Raw genomic sequence first — 21,143 nt, 5'->3', positions numbered from 1 at the left:
TAGTAGAACGATCTGGAAGGCAGGAGGGGACAGAGACCAATAGTAGTGCCTTGCTCCCCTGCGGAGAACCTTGGGAGGCTCAGTGCTCTAGGAGAGCATGGTGGAGGCAGAGGAAATGCCCCTAACATATTCATCAAAAGTCACTCTTCTTAGAGAAGGAAGAAGACAGGTGGCTTAGCTCCCCTATGCACCTGTTTTTGTCCTGTGCCAGGGAGTCAGGGCTTTAGCGGATGCCTTAGAGAAGGCCTTGCCTTCGAAAGAGACAAGTTCAGAGAGATTGCCCAGGATAGGAGACCAGAGGCAGCTCTGTCCTTCAGAAGGTGAAGGCTGCTGAGAGAGCTGGCAGCCTGGAGGTGAGGATGAAAGTAGGCACACTGTTCCCTCTTGTTGGAGCCAGGAAGAGGAATTGTAATTAGAAATGATGTAATCATTCTGCTTGCTTGTAATTTCTGCAGTTGTGAGAGTTGAACCTGGAGAGTCTCTCTCTGCAGTGAAGATGGTCTGCGTCTCACCGCAGAATGGGCTTGTTTCCTCAAGAGGCTCCGGGGAGGGCCAAGGTCTCAAGTGGTCATGGGGTCGAAAGCGTCCTGCAGGGGGGAGGGGGGCCTCCAAGCCGATGTCAACACTGGCTCAGGTAGCAGGAACTAGCTCTCAGTCATTTTGTTTGTTTAGTTTTGAATACATCAGCACGTAAAATAACTTCATAATAAAAGGCTTTCTGATTTTATGGGGTTTGATGGCTGATGAGGTGACATCTGATCTGATTTTCTTCCTCTAACTTCATCATCTTCCTGGATATAATCTTCTGAAATATGAAGTAGAGACAAGAAACAATACATAAACTGAGGGTAGGGGGGTTGCGGGGAGGTGGTTTTCTCTTTCTGAAGTATCTGGATTCCTGAGCTCTGTCATGGCTTGCCCAACATCTGAAACATTGTGACAGATGGCATTTGGAAACAAATACATACAAAGAACTTCCCTGAATGGATATTTTCCTTTTAGGGAAAAAACCCACTTATTATTGATGCTATTTTTTTCTTTCTTTCTTTCTTTTTTTAAGATTTTATATATTTAAGAGAGAGAGAGAGAGCATGAGCAGAGGGGAGTGGCAGAGGGAGAAGCAGGCTTCCTGCTGAGCAGGGAGCTCGATACAGGGCTCGATCCCAGGACTCGGGATTCATTACCTGAGCCGAAGGCAGACGCTTAACTGCCTGAACCACCCAGGTGCCCTGATGCTGTTTCTTTAAACTGAAGGGAGTCACCATTTAACTTGAGTGGGTCCTCACAAGCTCTTCTAATAACTCAAACAAAGGACCTACACACTGCCCAGTAAAATCCTCACTGTGTCCAATGTTCCAGACAATATGCCATTCTCCTGTTTTAGAGAAGAAGGAAGCAGGTTTGGAAATGGAATCGGTCGAGATGAATGTCAGCCTGTGAGGAATTATACTGCTCGAAGAGGAGCTTAAATGTCCTGAACCTGTGTAACTCCCCAAAGTTACGGAATGTGAAAGGGGTTCGTTCATTTACTCGTTCATGTACCCATGTCTTCATCTGTTTAACAAGTACCGGTTGAGAGCCAACTCTGCATCCGCAGTGTCTGGCTTTCCAGGTGAGAAGGAGCTCTGCCATCAGGTTCTAACTCTGTAGGAGAGAGAGTGTATGTTTGTTAATCTCCCCCTGGGACATGGGGTGGCCCCGGCTGACCGGATGCCAGTGGGGCACATGCAGTGTCTCCCTTACATTTTGAGAGCTCCCAGCAGCCTTCACATTTGGAAACATGGGCACGGAGGCAGATGACCTCACTCACATGACTGGGGTTGGGGCCAACTGAACCCCAGCTTGTTCTACTTCCCTGCTCTCCACATGAAAATGTCTCTGTATCTTTCCTCATTGTCTTCTCTGGTTTCAGAGAAAGCAGTGTCCAAGGCTGACCTCTCCAGCTGTCCTCACCCTCTCCAGCAACTGGCGCTTTTTTTTCTTCCTTCTTGATTTTTTTCTGCTTTCCACTAACATACCTAGTTCTCCCCCTTTTGTGCAGACCCCCTCTCTCTTCCGCTCTTCCTCAAACTGCCATCATTTTCCCTAGTTCCAGTGAGCCCCAACCTTCTCAGATGCCACTTCCTCCTCCATCCTCTCCCTGCAAGCTCCCTACAGCTCACTAGATGAAACCAACTTCAGAAGGGACCGGTGACCTCTGTGATAGAGACTTGGGTCCCAATAGCTGTCCATCATTTTCTTCCATTAGAAATAGAACCCATGAGTTTTAGCTGAGTCCCAGACTGCCCGGTTAACAATGGCAGGTTCCCATGTAGCTAAGTGTTGCCATGTATGTGATCCTGGGTTATCCCCTTGAAAGGAAGGGGCGTGCTATCCACTTTTCCTTTTTTACCTTCATCCTGGCTAGACTGTGGAGGGATGATGGGAACAGTGATTTTAGATCTGAGATAGAAACCTTATGCTCGGGGCACCTGGGTGGCTCAGTTGGTTGAGCGGCTGCCTTCGGCTCAGGTCATGGTCCTGGAGTCCCGGGATCGAGTCCCGCATCGGGCTCCCTGCTCGGCGGGGAGTCTGCTTCTCCCTCTGACCCTCTTCCCTCTCATGCTCTCTGTCTCTCATTGTCTCTCTCGCAAATAAATAAATAAAATCTTAAAAAAAAAAATTTAAAAAAGAAACCTTATGCTCAAGATGGCAGAACAAAACAAGATAGAAAGAGCACAGGTCCGCAATAAGACGGGCTGGCCTTATTAGGCCTGAGCTGTTCATGCTGGACTGTTATATGAGAGGAAATACACTTCACACTGTTGTTTGGCCTTTATTACAGCAATCAAATCTGTATTCTTACAGAATAGCCCTCATCTTATCAAGGCAAACTTCTTCAAAGTGCCAATTCCCGCGTCCATTTCTCAGACCCTACTCTTCTTGATTTCTCTGTGGCACTGGGCACTACAGATGCCCTTTCTTCCCAAAGCTTTTTCCTCCTTCTGCTCCCCTGCTATTGCACAATCCCAATTCCCTCTTTGTCTATCCCAGTGGCTTCCCGTTCTCCATCCCTCCTTTAACCGCGGCCATTCTCATCGACTTTCTCCTCTACATTCGGTGCCCTCCTTTGGTAAGCTGATTCCAACTCATAACTTCAGCCCTTTCTGCAGATCTTGCTAGTACTGCCTTGGTCCGCCTCCTGGCCAGGTGTGGATACTTAGCACATAGCAGTGTGGTTGGGGGTGGGGGGTTAAGAGTGCAGACTGTCCTCTTGGAATCCCAGCTCTACTGCTTACTGTGGGATCTTGGACAAGTTACTTAACCTCCCTCTGCCTCAGTTTCCCTCACAGATGAAAGGAAGAGAGTAAGAGGACTTATCTCAAAGGGTCATTGTGAGGATTAAATGGTTAATAGATGTTCAGTGCTGACAGCAGAGCCTGGCCCTGCAAAGTGCTTTGGGAGTGGTAACTCTTGTTATTGTTGGCACCCACACGTGAGGACACAGGTCCCAGTCCCTGACCACGCCATGGCTGGCCCAGACATTACCTCAGAGTCACAGTCACCTCATAGTGGCTAGAAACGTGATTGGATTTTCCTGCCTGCCTGGATTCCTCATTTCCTCCCTGCTCTGGTCTCTGGAAATTGTAAGATAGTTTTATTCCCCTCGGTGTCAATGATTTTTGGCCACCCATATCCACTGGCCTGACACCTCACCGGAGCCCCAGCGTTGCCTCTTCAACAATCCGTGGCCGTGGCACCTGGAACTCGTCTCTCACATCACCGTCAAAGCTGCCTGGACGGGCTCTGCTTACTTGGTGGAATCATAGGCTTTGTGCTATGGGGCGGATCGACTGTGATATTTCCTACGACACTGCCGAGCGTTTTTACAAGGAAGTTTCTCTTTCTTTCCCCTGGTTAATTATGGCACCAGACTTGTGTAGATTAGTAGGGAGACCCAGTTCAAGAATGACACTGACCCTAATTCAAATCCAAGCTACTCCACTAGCACTGGGGGAAATCCTAAACTATTCAGAGTTGTATAACACACAACTCCTAAGTATGTTCGGTAAAACTGGATGCATTTGGTGATGCACACAGGGAACTTGGGCATAGGAGGTAGGTGATACACTTTTTTCTCTTGTATTTTAAAAGTAATGCTTATTGGATTTACTTTTATTTGTATTTTGCATTTATTTTCCTGTTAGCCTGTGTGAGAGCCTGGGGTGTTTGAATTTGCTCATGCCCTCTCTGTAGGGGAGGCTCGCTCTCAGTCGGTGTGCAAGCAGTGCAATAACTCAAGAAGTTGAATATTAAAGTGATAAATTTCTATCAGGCTGATTCCTGAAATGAATTTGAGTGACCCTTTCAGAGAGGTCGGCTTGCTTCCCTCCCTAGCCAGGTGAGGCAACCAGGCAGGGGAGTCCGTTGTTCATCTGACTTTCCCCAGAGCCAGCCTGGAAAGAGCTTTGCTCTTTTGCTTTTTTTAAAGGAATCGTTACTGAAAGGTAGGTCACTGCCACCCAGCTCCGGTCCTTTTTGCTTCTGAAGTGTGAGGACTGATGCAGGGGTGGGGAAAATAAGTAGTTGTTTATATACCCGGCCCCTGAAGAAAATACAAAACGAAAATCAGCATAGTTCTAACAGAAATCAAGTAGGTTCTTGTCTCTCTCCCCAGGTAAGAGCTCAACTTCCTTAATAAAAATAACTTGTCCAACACTGGCAGTGAAGGAAGGCTCCAAATATCACATCGGATATACTTACACCAAAAGATTATTTATTGTTTATCTGAAATTCAAATTTACCTACAGATCTTGTGTTTTCTCTGGCCAACCATAACTAGAAGGGGGTGATGGGTTCTACAGACACCGTGAGCACGCCAATGTCCACTTGGGGAAACGAGCAGAATCCCTGCAGACCCATGATCTTAGTACACAAGGCAACTTGTTCTTGCTGGGTCTGAGGCCAGGACTCTGTGCCATCGTGGGCGTGGCCTGGAGGGTTTTGTTTTTCTTTGCTTTCCTGCTTACAGAGCATGCCTGATGGAGGTCTCTATCACTCCACCATCCACAGAGAGCGAGACTCTCCATTCACTCCAACCCAGACCTGTTTGTTCTTTGAAGTGCCTTCTGAGAAATGGAACAGTGAGGGAGAAAGAAGAGATATGCAGCAAAATGCCTAAAGTATAACCTAATCTGGGCCAAGTGTAGCCCACAGGATCCTAAAAATGAGACACGTGGGCACCTAGCCTCTAATTACACAGTGAGGATGACGCAGATTGGCCGCAGCTTGAGGTTGCTAGAGAGTATCCAAAACCAGACATTTCTTTTCTTATGGGAAATGAGGAAGCAGTCACTTTGGAGATGGCGCGGTGGAGAGAAGGCATACATTTAATTCTCCTCAGGATGAACATGCTGTTTTATTTCTACCTACCTAATACAGTTTTTGTGAGATTTAAAGCATCCAAAATGATCTGTATGTTGTAAAATGAAATCAAAACAAAGGAACTCAGTATCATTAGTTATTAGGAAAAATGCAAATTAAGACCATGATACCAACTCCTACTTTCTAGGATGACAAAAATTAAATTACAAAACAACAACAACAACAAAAAAACCCCGAGAACACCGAGTGCTAGCTAGGTTGTGGAGGTTGCAGATCAACGATGCGACGTGGTACATCTTTGGAAAACAGTTTGGCGATTTCTCACCAAGTTAAACGTACATTCACCATGGCACCCAGAAATCTCACTCCTGGTGTTAAATGGGTTTATTCCAAGAGAAATAAAAGCACCTGTGCACACAAAGACCTTTATGCTAATGTTTATAACAGCTTTATTCATGATAGCCAAAAAACTGGAAACAACCAAAAGGCTGTCAACTGGTAAATGAATAAACTGTGGCACAAACTATGGAATACTACTCAGCAATAAAACAAGAACAAGGCTACCGATGCATGCAAAATCAGAGTGGAATCACAGAAGCATTATGGAAGTAAAGAAGCCAGATTCAAAGGCTACACACTCTGTGATTCCATTTACGTGACATTTTGAAAGAGACAAAAAAAAAAGGGGGACAGAAAGTAGATCAATATGGTGGGGATTTTTTCTATAAAAGGGTATGAAGGAGTTTTGGGGCATGATGAAACTGATACCCTGATTCTTTGTGGTTACACAGTTGTGGACATTTGTCAAAACTCATTGAACTGTACATTGGAAAAGGATGATTTTATTCTATGTATATTAACTCAAAAAGCCTGACTTTAAAAAAACCCTAAGGTATTATTTTTATTAAGATATCATCACCTATGTTAATGTGAGCTAATATTTGAATATTTAATATGTGCCAGTCACTATGCCATACATTATATATATTAGATAATTTTAACTATATGTTAGATGATCGTTGTATATATCAGATGTGTTATTAGATTAGGAAACTAAGGCTCAAAGAGGTTAAGGAACTTGTTCAAGGTCATCGAGGTGCTACGTGGGAGAGCTGAGGTTTGAACCCAGGTGTGTCTGATTCCAGAAACCATCACATCTTGCTGCCCTAGTCCGAGGTGTAAGCATAATCAACTCTCAGATTTCTAATTAGGGCTTCTCAACCTTGGCACAACTGACATTTGGAACTGGATGAGTTTTTGTTTGGGGGGGGCTGCTCTGTGCGTTGTGGAATGTGTAGCAGCCTCCCTGGTCTCTGCCCAGTAGTACCCCCATGGTTGTGACAACCCACACTATCTCCAGACATTGCCAAAGGTACCCTGGGGGCAAAGCTTCCCCTATCCCACCCTAGCCTCCCATCAAAAACACTGAGCTTTCAGCGAGACTGTCCCAAAGAAAGACCCATGGGGAGCCATGGGGAATACAAGAAGATTCAGAGAAGACAGTTGGCATATTTGGGTAGCTGGGCCCCAGACTTAACTGGAGCATTTGGGCCGGAGGTGAATCCTCAGAAGTTAATTAATTTGACAGAAAGCTCATGTGAAGAAATACACGTGCCCATGAACATAGACACACAAGAATGAAACTGTAAAGTTTCATGACAAACATTTATGTCAAAATGCACAGTTTTCCTCCTTATGCAGTCACCCTGAGAAGGGTTATGTGTGTGCCAGAGGTACCCCAATCTCTAGGATGGTGCTGGGGCTGCCCTTGAGAACTGCCTCTGCTTGGAAATCTCTATTTTTTTTTTTTAAAGATTTTATTTATTTATTCATGAGAGACAGAGAGAGAGAGGCAGAGGGAGAAGCAGGCTCCCAAGGAGCAGAGAGCCCGATGCAGGACTCTATCCCAGGACCCTGGGATCATGACCTGAGCCGAAGGCAGACGCCTAACCATCTGAGCCACCCAGGCGCCCTGGAAATCTCTATTTAAGGCAAGTCTTCATCTTTTAGAAACAACTAGCAGTTGCTAAAGATGGGGAATAAGGTGGGCAATCAGTGTGAGTGATTATGTTTTTTTCCTCAAAAAGAAGATTGATCTTTCTCTGCATTTTGTTCAATAACTATTGTGTGTTTGGTGGTTTCTCAAAACAAATCATACAATAATAATACTAGCTGCCAGTCATTGACAGCTTACTATATGCCTCGTGGTATGTAATATTCATTTTGTAGAACCATCATAAGAACTCTGTGACCTATCACCACATTTAAAAATTAACTCAAGGGGCACCTGGTGGCTCAGATGGTTAAGCGTCTGCCTTCAGCTCAGGTCATAATCTCAGGGTCCTGGGATCGAGCCCCGCATCGGGCTCCCTGCTTGGCAGGGAGCCTGCTTCTCCCTCTCCCTCTACTGCTCTCCCTGTTTGTGCTCTCTCGCTCTCTCTGTCAAATAAATAAATAAAATCTTTTTTTTTTTAAAGATTTTATTTATTTATTCATGACAGACAGAGAGAGAGAGAGAGAGGCAGAGGGAGAAGCAGGCTCCCAAGGAGCAGGGAGCCCAATGCGGGACTCGATCCCACACCCTGAGATCATGACCTGAGCCGAAGGCAGACGCTTAACCGTCTGAGCCACCCAGGTGCCCCATAAATAAAATCTTTTAAAAAAATAAAATTAAATTAAAATGGATCAACAACCTAAATGTAGGAGCTAAAAACATACAGTTTTAGAGCTAAAACTCTTAGAAAACATAGGAATATCCTTGTGACCTTACATTAGGCATTGTTTTTTCAAACTTTGACACCAATGCACAAGTGATTTAAAGAATAGATAATTTGGATTTCATCAAAATGAAAAGCTTTTGTGCTTCAAAGGACACTATCAGGAAAGTGAAAAGATGATCCCTGAATGGGAGAACATATTTGCAACTCACATATCTGATAAGGGATTAATATCCAGCATATATCCAGTATATATAATACCCAGTAACAATAAAAAGACAAGTAATCTGATTTTTAAATGGGCAAAGGAAATACACACTTCTCCAAAGAAGATACGCAAATGGAAAATAAGCATGTGAAAAGATGCTCAACATCATTAGCTGTCAGAGACATGCAAATCAAAATCACGCTGAGATACCACATCACACCCACTAGAATGGCTGTGATTCAAAAAGACCAACAATACCAAATGTAGACAAAGATGTGGAACAATTGGAACCCTCATCCATTGTTGATGGGAGTGTAGAATAGTGCTGCTGCTATGGAAAAGAATTTGGCAAGGGACGCCTGGGTGGTGCAGGGGAATGAGATTGATATCAGGGTCATAAGATTGAGCCCTGTGTGGGGCTCTGCGCTCAGCAGAGTCTGCTCACGACTCTCTCTCTCTCTCTCTCCCTGTGCCCCTCCCCTGCTCATGCTCTCTCCCTCTCTCTCTCAAATAAGTAAATAAATCTTAGGGGCGCCTAGGTGGCTCAGTCGTTAAGCGTCTGCCTTCGGCTCAGGTCATGGTCCTAGGGTCCTGGGATCGAGTCCCACATCGGGCTTCCTCCTCCGCAGGAAGCCTGCTTCTCCCTTTCCCACTCCTCCTGTTTGTGTTCCCTCTCTTGCTGTGTCTCTCTCTGTCAAATAAATAAATAAAATGTAAAAAAATAAAAAATCTTAAAAAAAAAGGAAAGAATTTAGCAATTCCTCAAAAAGTTAAACATAGAGTTACCATATGACTCAGCAATTTGACGCCTAGATATATATCCAAGAGAAATGAAAACACATGCCCACAACAAAACTTGTATGGGCATGTTCATAGCAACAATATTCATAGTAGCAAAAGGATGGAAACAGTCCAAAAGTCTGTCAACTGATGAATGGATAAACATATTGTGATACACTCATTCCATGGACTATTATTTAGCCATAAAAAGGAATAAAGTACTGTTACATGGTATAACATGGATAAGCCTTGAAAATAATATATGGTTCCATTTATATGAAACGTCAGAATAGCCAAATCCAGAGGGGCAGAGAGTAGATTAGTGGCCACCAGGGATTGGAAGGAAGGGGGAGTAGGGCGTGAGTGCTAATGGGTTTAGGGCTTCCTTATGGGGTGATGCAATGTTCTGCATTAGACGGTGGTGATGGCAGCGCAACTTTGTGAATGTATTAAGAAACTGAATTATACACTTTAAAATTTAATTTGGGTGAATTTTGTGGTGAGTGAATTATATCTCAATTTTTAAAAAAGAACTCTGTAAGGTGACTATTATCTCTATTTTACATAAAAGGAAACTCATGTTCAGAGGCAACAAGTTATTCTAAGTTGCTGAATAAAATGTGAAAATTTGCCTTTGCACCTCCAAACCCTTAGCAGTTTGGTGTTGTATTTTCTTCTAGTCCTTTTTCAATGCACGGTGTGTGTGTGTGTGTGTGTGTGTTTGTGTGTGATATAAATATAAGTTGGGGCGCCTGGGTGGCTCATATGGTTAAGCATCTGCCTTCAACCCAGGTCATGATCTCAGAGTCCTGGGATGGAGCCCTGAGTTGTTCCGGGCTCCATTCTCAGTGGGGAGTCTGCTTCTCCCTCTCCCTCTTCCTCTAACCACCCCCCACCCCCGCTTGTGTGTTCGTGCGCCCTCTCTCTCTCTTTCTCTCAAATGAATAAATAAAATCTTAAAAAAAATAAATATAAGTCATCTTATGCTTATTGTTCTACACCGTGTTGGTTGCTTTTATTTTGTTTTACTTTAGGAATCGGTCCATGAATGTATGGACTCTATACATAGAGAGACAGAGACAGAGACAAAGACAGAAGGACAGAGAGAATGAGAGAAAGGAGTCCTTAGTATTTCATAAAATGAACATGCCATAATTTAATTAATGCCTCTCTTGATGGATATTTCAGCCCATCTATTCTGTAAACATTGTGTTGATTCCCCAGAGTTTCATCTGGGTTTGCCCACCACTCTCCTCACTCCCATGCACTCTCCCTGGATTCTCTCTCCTCCACTGGCATGTTACCCCCTAGCCAATGGGACCTACCTGGTACCTCTGTTTGACTTAGACAAGAGGATCCTGCCCTAGGTGATATACCTTAGCAGCCCCTGCATGTGCAAACATAGTGTAAATTAATTGAGGACTACCTAGGCACTATTACCACTCAGGATCCAGCACTCAGCACAGGTACAGTGTAACCCATATCTTCAAACATCTTCTCTACCAACTAGCACTGTTCAGGTCCTAGGGAAACACTTCTCCACATCGCTTGCCCTGTGTTCCCCAAATAAAAAGCAACTGCCTCCGGGTTTATGCTTCTGACATTGGAGATGGATGCTGCTTCTGAGTTTGGAGGGGATTTGAGCAAGGTAAGTATTTAGACAATTAATTTGTCAAATCCTTCTCAGACTGCATGAGTACAATAGGTTATTGCATAACAAAGTGTTTCCCAGTTGTGCTGAACATCATTTTCTTGCTTCTCTTCACATTCTAAATTGTGATTCTCTTGTTATTCACAATAGTTGCACAGAGTGATGGAGGAACATTTTATAATATTAAATAATATTATTAATCATATATCCTATTATTTCATAGGATTATTTTAAATTTGTGTATATGTAGGTCTAGGCATAACATGTGTGAAGCTATGTAAATAACCAACCAGATGGCTTGTGGTAAATTGTTTGCAAAGATAGCTGCCAAGAATTCTTCCCATCCTTGTCCACTCATGTCATTTCTCCCATCAAGAAGTGGAGTCTGGGGTGCCTGGTGAGTTCGGTCAGTGGAGCATGTGACTCTTGCCCTCGGGGTTGTGAGTTCAAGCCCCATGTTGGGCATGGAGCCTAGTTAAAAAAAGGAAGTGGGGGTGCCTGGGTGGCTCAGTCAGTTAAGCGTCCAGCTCTTGATTTCAGCTCAGGTCAAGATCTCAGGGTTTTGAGATCAAGCCTTGCATCAGGCTCCGTGCTCAGCGCAGAGTCTGCTTGTCCCTCTCCCTCTGCTCTTCCCTGTGCTCACACTCTCTCTCAAACAAAAAAATAAGTAAATAAAATCTTTAAAAAAAGGGGGGTGGTGGAGGGATGGGGTAACTGGGTGATGGACATTGGGGAGGGTATGTGTTGTAATGAGCTGGGTATTATATAAGACTGATGAATCACAGACCTGTACCCTTGAAACAAATAATACATTAAAAAAATAAATTAGAAAAAAAAAAGGTGGAGTCTTTCTCTCCACTTGAATCTGGGATGACGTTATGACTCACTTTGACTAGTAGAACGGGGAAAAAGTGATGGTGTCGCTTCAGGAACTGGGCCTTAGACCTAGCAGCTTCTGCTTTCCTGTTTGGGATCCACCTGTCATGTAAGGAAGCTACATTCATTCAGACTGCTGAATGATGAGAAATCGAACCATTCCCTCAAAGGCCTCACATATGTGAATGAGATCATCTTAGATCCCCCAGCTCTAGCTGAGCCATCCCATGACTGCAGTCTCATGAATGAGCCCAAGAGAAACCAGTGGAAGAACCAGCTAGCCAATCCACAGAATGATGAGAAATTAAGAGATCATTATTTTTAGTTACTAAGTTTTGAGGTGCTTTGTCATGCAGCAAAAGGTAACTAAAACATGACTATTGCTACAGTTGATAATAATTCTATCTTGATAAAAATATTCAGTAAGATTTAAATTGTCAGAAAATTAAAACTTTCAACTTTAAGTAGTTTTGATTTAAATGGTTGATAGTAATTATAATTTGTCTTTTGCTTTTTAATTTTAATAGTTTTGAATAGTTTAGAAGAAAAGAACTTTGTAAAACTTACATGAATGATAATTTTTAAATTCTAATATTTCTTTGATTTACATTTCCAATGACAACTCATTTAAAATTTTGTGTACTTTAGGGACGCCTGGGTGGCTCAGTCAGTTAAGTGGCTGCCTTTGGCTCAGGTCATGATCCCGGGGTCCTGGGATCAAGTCCCGCATCAGGCTCCTTGCTCAGCGGGGGAGCCTGCTTCTCCCTCTCCCTCTGCTGCTCCCCCTGCTTGTGTTCCCTCTCTCTGACAAATAAATAAATAAAATCTTTAAAAAATTTTTTTGTGTACTTTGAATACAGTTACATTTATTTTTTAACCCTTTGACTCACACTATCAGTTGCATACAAATTATGTGAAAATCTTCATTATAAACATTATTGAAAATTGTGCTGAAATGAAGGCATGAAAAAGTAAATTTCATGGAGGAAATAAATAGCAATTCATGAATTGTGTGTATACTTTATGACTCATCCCAACTGCCAACCCATCAAGAGAACTCCCAAGGTGGCTTGGCCATTTTGCCAATGTTCAGTCACATAAAAGCCATCGCTTTATGCATGTTTTAAACGTTTTTGTCATCATGAAGATATGTGTGTCAAGGTAAAAGGAGTCCAAGTATTTTAACAGTAAGTTAGTTTGATTTATAACTTTTAAATATTTCGATCTATGCCCGTATGGTAACTTGTACTCTTGTCCTAGGCCCTGCAAATGTTAGGGGCAGGCCTGTCTCTGTCATGGCCTGTCCTTCAGCCCCCTGACACACATATTTGTCTCCTAGATAGCTCCCACTGGTTGCCGACAAGAACTTCAGTATCAGCTTGTCCAAAACTGAATTCACCATTTTCTCTACCAGACCTCCTCCCTCTTCTGGCGATTTCTCTGTCAGTCATCCAAGCTAGAGCCCTAGAAGGCATCCTGGGTTTCTTGACCCTGTTACTCTCCCTTTCCTTTCTGACTAATTCTCTCCTCTGCCCTAGTTTGGGCTGTGAGAGGCAGCAGCACCCGGAGCAGTGCTGCTCAAGCTTCAGAGTTATCTGGAGCGTGTTCAAACAAAAGTGGCTGGGCTCTACCCCCAGAGTTTCAGATTCACTAGGTCTGGGGTGGGACTAGATCATTTGCATTTTTAATAAGTTCCTGTTAGCTGTTGCTGCCGGTCCGGGGCTGTACTTGGAGAGCTACTGGCTTACAGGTTGATTTAAAATTTTACTCCTCTTATTTGCTGTGTGACCTTGGGTGAGTGAGTTTCTCCAGGCCTGTTTCTTGGTCTGTGTAATGGTGATAAAGGTCTTACCTTTGAGAGTTGAATTAAATGAGATAATACAGGTAAAGCACTTAATACAATAAGGCTGGACACGTGAGGGCTTAATGAAAGGTGGTTATTTAGGCCCTCTTCATCTTCTCCTGGACTCACTATGGGTCTTCTGCATCCCTTATCAAACTATCGGAATGATTCGTCTCTAACTGACCACAATCTGTTCTGTTCTATTCATGCCTACCCAATAACATTTAAACATGTTCAAATTTCTTTCAATTTTTAAAAAACCCATAATCTGGCTTTGACTCCATTCCTTCCTTCAGCCACCCTATCTCTATCCTTTTCTTCACATCTAAGCATCTTGAAAAATTGTTTAGGATTGCTGTCCTTCTCTACTTCTTCCATTCAAACTCATTCCTCAGTGTATTATGGTCTGGCCTTTGCTTCCATAGTCCTCTAAACCAACTCTCTCTAAAATAACAAATGGCTTCCCCTCATCGCCAAATCTCCCGGATACTTGATCACTCTTTGACACCTAACACTGCTGACATATCTTCTGCAGGAGGCAGTTTGGAAAACGGATCCCAGTGATCTCCACCTCCGGCTATTCACTCCCTTTTGTAATGCCCTCCCCTGGTGTGTGGGCTGAGCCTGGGAACTTTGTTCAAATGAAGAGGGTAGGACAAGAGTGAGATGGGATGACATGGCACTTTTGAGGTTAAGTTATGAAAGACTTGCTTGCACTTTTCCTCTGAGTCTTCTTGCTCGTTTGCTCTGCTGAAGCAAGCTCCCAGGGTGGGCAGTAGTTGAGAAGGATCTGAGGCCCTCATCCTAATAGCTCTTAGAAAACTGAATCCCGCCAACGATTGGAACAGTTTGCTGACGGTTTGGAAGATGATCCCTTTCCAGTCAGCCCTTCAGATGAGACCACAGCCTTGCCTAACACCTTGGTTGCAGTCTTGTAAGATACCCTAAAACAGAGGACCCAGCTAAGCAGTGCCCAGATTCATGACCCACACAAAGAATGAGATATTAAACGTGCATTGTTTTAAGCCACCAAGTCTTAGGGTAATTGTTCCACAATAACAGATAACTACTATATCTTCTTTCTTCAAACTATTTTCCCATAGACTTTCACATCTCCTGGATTTCTTCCTCACTCCCTGGTTCCTCTTTCTCTCTCTGGTTCATGGGCTTTTCCGATGGTGCTGTCTCTCACCTCCTACTGTTTCTCAAAGTTCTCCTCTTTTCTACATAACGTTTTTTTGCCAGTGACACCCATTCAAATGCCATCTATAATCCAGTGACCCACTTTTGAGCACCAGGCCCATAAATGCAACTGCCTAAGTGTCATTCCCACCTGGGTGTTTGTCTCAAAGACACTTAGAATCAGCATGTCCCAAACTGAACTGGTTATTTCCCACCAAATCCCTCATCTTCCTGTGTTTCCTGCCTCGGTGAGTCACCATCCACCCAGTTGCTCGAACCAGAAAACTAAGAGTCATCTTTCATTTCTTTATTTAATAAACATTTTATGGGGCACCTACAATGTGCCAAGCAGTGTTACAGACTCTAGGAGAGTTTATAATCTTGTGGGGAGACAGACAGTGAAGATAATAAATTATATACCATGTTAGAATGAGATGGATATCACAATAAATGCTTTTGGGGAAAACTGAGCAGGCAGAGCAAGGAATGTCATGGCGAGTGAACTGTGGTATTAGACGGGGTGGTCAGAATAGATCTCACGAAAAAGGAGACACCTGTAGGAACGAGGGCTGTGCTGTATGAATATTTGGGAAAAGAGCATTTCAGGGAGAGGGGACAGCTAGTTCAAAGGCTTTGGCCAGGAATTTAACTGAGGGTGTGAGGAACAGCAAGGTGGCCAGTGTGCTGCAACAGAGAGAACGAGAGGGAGATGATTAGAGATGAGCTCAGGGAGGTACCCAACCCAGATCACGTGTAGCCTCATTGCCATTGTAAGGATGTGGGATTTTACTCTGAGTACAATAGGGAGCCCTGGGAGGGTTTGACTGGAGAAATCCCATGATCACTCTGGTTACTATGTGTAGAATAGGCTACTGAGAAATCACTCCTCTTCTTTTTATCTCTCAGCCCGTAAATCTATTTTGTACACTAAGCCCTTGTATTTTATCTCTTAAATATATCTTGAACACACCTATTTCTTTTTTTTTTTTTTTAAGATTTATTTATTTGAGAGAGAGTGACAGCAAGCACATGAACAGGGGAAGGGGCAGAGGGAGAGGGAGAGAGAGAATCTCAAGCAGACTCCCCGCTGAGTGTGGAGCCCAATGTGGGGCTTGATCCCATGACCATGAGATCATGACCTGAGCTGAAATCAAGAGTTGGATGCTTAACCGACTGAGCCACCCAGGAGCCCTGAACCCATCTATTTCTCTTAATTTTTATTGTTACTCCTTAAATTGAGCCAACAAAATCTCTCGTTCATTCATTCAACTGATACTATTTGAGCAGCTACTACCTTTCAGGCACTATTCCTATTCTTGGGACACAGCAGTGAGGAACAGCCTGGGGGCACTTGGGTGGCTCAGATGGTTAAGCGTCTGCCTTCGTTCGGCTCAGGTCATGATCCCAGGGTCCTGGGATTGAGCCCTGCATCGGGCTCCCTGCTCAGTGGGGGGCCTGCTTCTCCCCCTCCCTCTGCTTCTCCCCCTGCACATATTCTCTCTCTCTCTCTGTATCTCTGTGTCTCGAATGAATAAATAAAAAAATCTTAAAAAAAAAAAAAAAAAGAAACAGTCTGTGTGGAGCTGACATTTCTCCCTTGGATTTATTGCCTTTAAAAGTTTACCATCTTTGACTCTTAACTCTAGGAAACAAACTGTGTGTTGCTGGAGGCGAGTTGGGTGGGGATGTGGGGTGACTGGGTGATGGGCATTAAGGAGGTCACTTAATGTAATGAGCACTGGGTATTACATGCAACTGGTGAATCACTGAACTCTACCTCTGAAACTAATAATACACTATATGTTAATTAATTGAATTTAAATAAAAGAAAATTTAAAAAATAAAAGCTTACCGTCTTTTTTTTTTTTTAAGATTTATTTATTTATTTGACAGAGAGAGACGTAGCGAGAGAGGGAACAGAAGCAGGGGGAGTGGGAGAGGGAGAAGCAGGCTTCCTGCCAATGAGGGAGCCCAATGTGGGGCTTGATCCCAGGACCCTGGGATCATGACCTGAGCTGAAGGCAGACGCTTAACGACTGAGCCACCCAGGTGCCCCAACTTACCATCTTTTAAATTGTCTTTTGTATGTAGAAATTTCCTGCACACCAGAGGCTCCTGGGTGGTTCAGTTGGTTAAGCGTCTTCCTTCAGCTCGGGTCGTGATCCTGGAGTCCTGGGATTGAGCCCCGTGTTGCATCAGGCTCCCTGCTCCATGGGGAGTTTGCTTCTCTCTCTGCCCCTACCTGCCGTTCGCTCACTCTCTCTCTCAAATAAATAAAAGCTTTAAAAAAATTTCCTGCAAAAAAAAATTGTCTTATGTATGTTTTTGGTTACTCTCTCATTGTGTCCTCTCCTCACATCAACCTTATGAGCTCAAGGACATTATCTATTGTGTTCACCAGCTGTATTCTCAGTGCCTAGAACACCACCTTTCATATATGTGCTCAGTGCATACTAGTTGAGTGAATGAAAAAACTACTGCAGGTGTGTGTGTCTGTGTGTGTTGTGTTATATGTGATGCTGTCTTGCTATTATATATTCAATCCCGTTATGTTGCACTGAGAAAACCCCCGCCAGTTACAGCTTTAAACTTGGTTTCAGAGCCTGGACTTTAACCGGGAATTTGACAAACACTTCTCCAGCATTCTCCACAACCAGAGTCTTCTTTCCAAGTCAGAAGTCTTGTCAGGTTGCTTCCCTGTATGAAATCGTTCACTGGAACTCTGTTGGTCTTATAAGCTGTTTTCCCCAAACATCAGTCATTTATGGTTGTTCATGTACCAACTCTAATAGAATATATTTAATATTTTGTTTACGAATAGAATCATTTTTGCCATGCAGCCTCACCTTAAGCAATAATCTAAGAGAAGTAATATGTCCAATGCATGAGTTATATATTTTTCAAATGCCTATTAAATCCATTAACTGCCAACATAAAGAAATGTTGGTTTGTGTACCATCTAAACTCCTCTTGCTTACCACCCAGCCACGCTTTGGGGAAACCTGCTCTCAGGACAAAGGTCAGATGCCTCAACTTGGCCTATGAGCCGCTCTTGGAGCTTACTGGTGCTTTCGCACAGTCTCTCTCTCTTTACCACTTCCTGCACTCATTCATTCTGAATAACTAGCAGGTCCTGAATGCACCGAGCTCTCGTTGGCTCTAGGACTCTGTACTGCCATCAGCTTCCTCTGTCCAGAACTCCACCAGAACCCCCACCTCACCTCCTTCCAGGTCTAGCAGAAAGGTTACCTCGGAGAAGCCATCTGGGCGGTGGGTCTGGGATGCCCTGCTTAGTCCAGTCTCAGAATGCATCACCCTGAAGCAAAGCGGCTTCTTCATGCCTTGTGCTCCAACCGACGACTGTAAGCTCCTTTTGGGGAGGAAGAGTATTTTATTTACCATAGTATTTCTGGTATTAAATATAGTACCAGACATGCAGTAGTAATTTGGTTAATGAATAGGAGAACAAATATACAGGTTTCTCAAGGAAAGGAATGTCACTAACACTCAGCACGGTGTCTGGCACATACTGGCCATTCAGAAAACATGGTTGGGTGACTGAAAGCAGCGAGGGCTGCTTCTTGCCCTAGTGACATTACTTTTTGTTTTGCTATTTGAGAGGTGGTCTCAGATTCCGGTCACACTATTCTCTCCTCTCTGCCCAGGAAGAGGTCATAAATGAGGTAAAATGTCTGTCTGTTGCCTAAGAGACTTTTGGTCCCTCTGGTGACAAGAGGATGGGGCTGGGAGGGAAAGCTACAGCACAGAGGGGATCTAGATCCATATGCTTTCTCTTACTCAGGGTGAAGTAGCTATAAAGTCAATACTAAACATTTGAATTAATATTAAAATCCATACTCCATGCATGTTTTCAGTACATTTAATGTTATTATATACAGTCTCCCCACACTATCTGGAAGTGGGGCATTCCCTTGAAAACTTTTGTAAGCTGGAATAGCATAAAGCAAAGAAGCAATGACGATTAATGTATATGAAAAAAACTTTTGAGCATTCCCAGACCTAAAAACGACTTCTCTTGGGCCTTTCTGATGCGTTAGGACACATCTTGCTAACGGATGCCCAGAATAAGTTGAGATAAACACAGATGGTCATAGTTCAGAGCTGAGGCAGCTGGATGCTGAGATGCTGGGTGTAGTTCCCGGGGACGGAGCTTGGGGGTCACTCTCACTGCTTGGGGTGCACGCTGCCTCTCAGACAGCTCCGCAGCTTGCTGCAGAACAAACGCTGAACACTCTTTTCATTTTTGCCTTTTTTGGTAAAAAGTGAGCATCCCCTTTGGATTTCTTTTGGTCACCGAAAACAGGTACTAATGTAGGTCTTTCATAAAAGTGAAGTGGCATAACATCAACCTTCAAAAAGCATGGATAATGGGGCACCTGGGTGGCTCAGTGCCCCACATCGGGCTCCCTGCTCAGCGGGAAGCCTGCTTCTCCCTCTCCCACTCCCCCTGCTTGTGTTCCCTCTCTCGCTGTGTCTCTCTTTGTCAAATAAATAAATAAAATCTTTTAAAAAAATAGCATGGATAATGACGCCATTATCCCTAATTTCTGAGATTCTACAACCTATGCAATTTTTAAGACTGATAGTAACAATGTTTCTTACAACAATGTGTGCCATACATAATAAAGGTTTTACAGCAACTAAATTCTACTCTAAGACTTTCTTGTTCTTTTCTTTTCTTTTCTTTCTTGGCTCTACTATCTGGAATCTAGGGGACGATGGTATTTGGTATAAATGGAACTTCCAAATAAATTATATTTAATCTTATAAACAACCAAAACATTAAAAAACAAAAAACAAAAAAAGGGAACTTTCCCAATACACTGCATACTTCCCTGGCTTTTGTAACAAAATGCCCCAAATATTAACAGTCCCATGCTGGCAAGGAGCTCTTCGACTGGACTCTAGGTTTTTGGATGCCATATCTGTCCATGCTAGAGGTCTGGGGAGCACACATGCAGACTCAGATGATAGCCGGCCTGAGGCGAAACTGGTAATGACTTTAGCTGTGACATTGAAACATTTTCTTATGACCAGAACTAACCCCCAAATTGGCTGATTTCGGAGCTCTCCCCTTTCCCCTTTTTTTCATAAGGGGAGAATGAAGCTTACTTAGCTATGTACTTTTCTTCGAGAAGTATAAAATTGTTGACTTTCTGCAATATCAGTTAGCGACTGAAAAGGTAACATAGCCTCCACCCCAGTACTTCATTCTTGTGTTCTTGTGACCTTGACTTGCAATCATGTCTTCCTTTGAATTCCTTCAAACCATAGTTACCTCAGAACTGATGAACTTTAGGGCAACCCTGGACCTCTTTTACCTCTTTTGTTGAACCTTGCATGTGGGTTTGTAATAAATGTTTATAGAGAACATCGGTAGGCAGGAAAATGGTTACTTTTTGGGAAATGAACTCTTTCTTTGTGTTGGTCTCCACAATTGTTTAGCAACAGGGTAGGGTTGTTGTTTTTTTTTTAATGTACATTTATTCTTAACACATGGAACATATGGTATAAAGATTTTATGCTGAATAAATGATATTCATTAAGCCCCAAAAAAGGAAAAAAGAGGAATTTACATCGTTTTAGCTGCATTGTTTGAAATACATAGATGCAGATTTTATCACTGAAAAAAATCTCAGTTGTGTTTCTTCATCAGGAACTTCACCTGAACCTAGAGCTTTTTCACACCTCATTTAGAAAGAAAAGAAAAGAAAAGAAAAGAAAACAAAACAAAACAAAAACCCAGAAAAAAACCAAACTGTAAGTTGATTGCCTGCTGAGACAGCAAGGACTTTTTACAGAGACCCATACAGCATTTCACCAAGAGGGGCGACGTCTGGAAAGAGATTAAATGGCTGTGTCTCACTTCCTGTAGGTCATCAACTTGTTAACATGTCATACTATAAAGGGGTAGCAGGGAGGGGGACCAAACGGTGGGGATCCAAGGTTATGTGCAATGTACAACGTCATATGTATACATAGTGTAGGCATGGCAGCTAAAAGTTAAAACCAGGGTTTTTTTTTTAAGATTTTATTTATTTATTTGAAAGAGAGAGGGAGAGAGAGCGCGCTTGTGCGCATACAGAGCAGGAGGAGGGGCTGAGGGGGAGGGAGAGGGAAAGAATCTCAAGCAGACTCAGCACTGAGCGAGGAGCCCAGCTCCACCTCACCACCCTGAGATCAGGACCTGGGTGGAAACCAAGGGCCAGGTGCTCAACCACCCAGGTACCCCTAAAACCAGTTCTAAGAGATGATTTCAGGGTTTTTCATATAGTCAAGGAGGAGAGAAAGGGGTCAGGGTGTTGTAGGTTCACACGTGATACCTTGGGGGAAAAGCCTTTTTTTCTCCTCCAAGTTTAATTAAAAACATTTAAAAAAACTACAGCTTGCTGCTGACCCAGTGTTTTCTGTGGTTTCTATGTGAGACATTATCATTACAGTATGTTTATAGCACCAGGTGTACAGTGCCCCACATGCAAAGGTCTACACTCAACTGCGCAG

Source organism: Neomonachus schauinslandi, chromosome 1, assembly GCF_002201575.2.
Source record: "Neomonachus schauinslandi chromosome 1, ASM220157v2, whole genome shotgun sequence".
NCBI lineage: Eukaryota > Metazoa > Chordata > Mammalia > Carnivora > Phocidae > Neomonachus > Neomonachus schauinslandi.
This window is presented reverse-complemented; position numbering follows the sequence as displayed.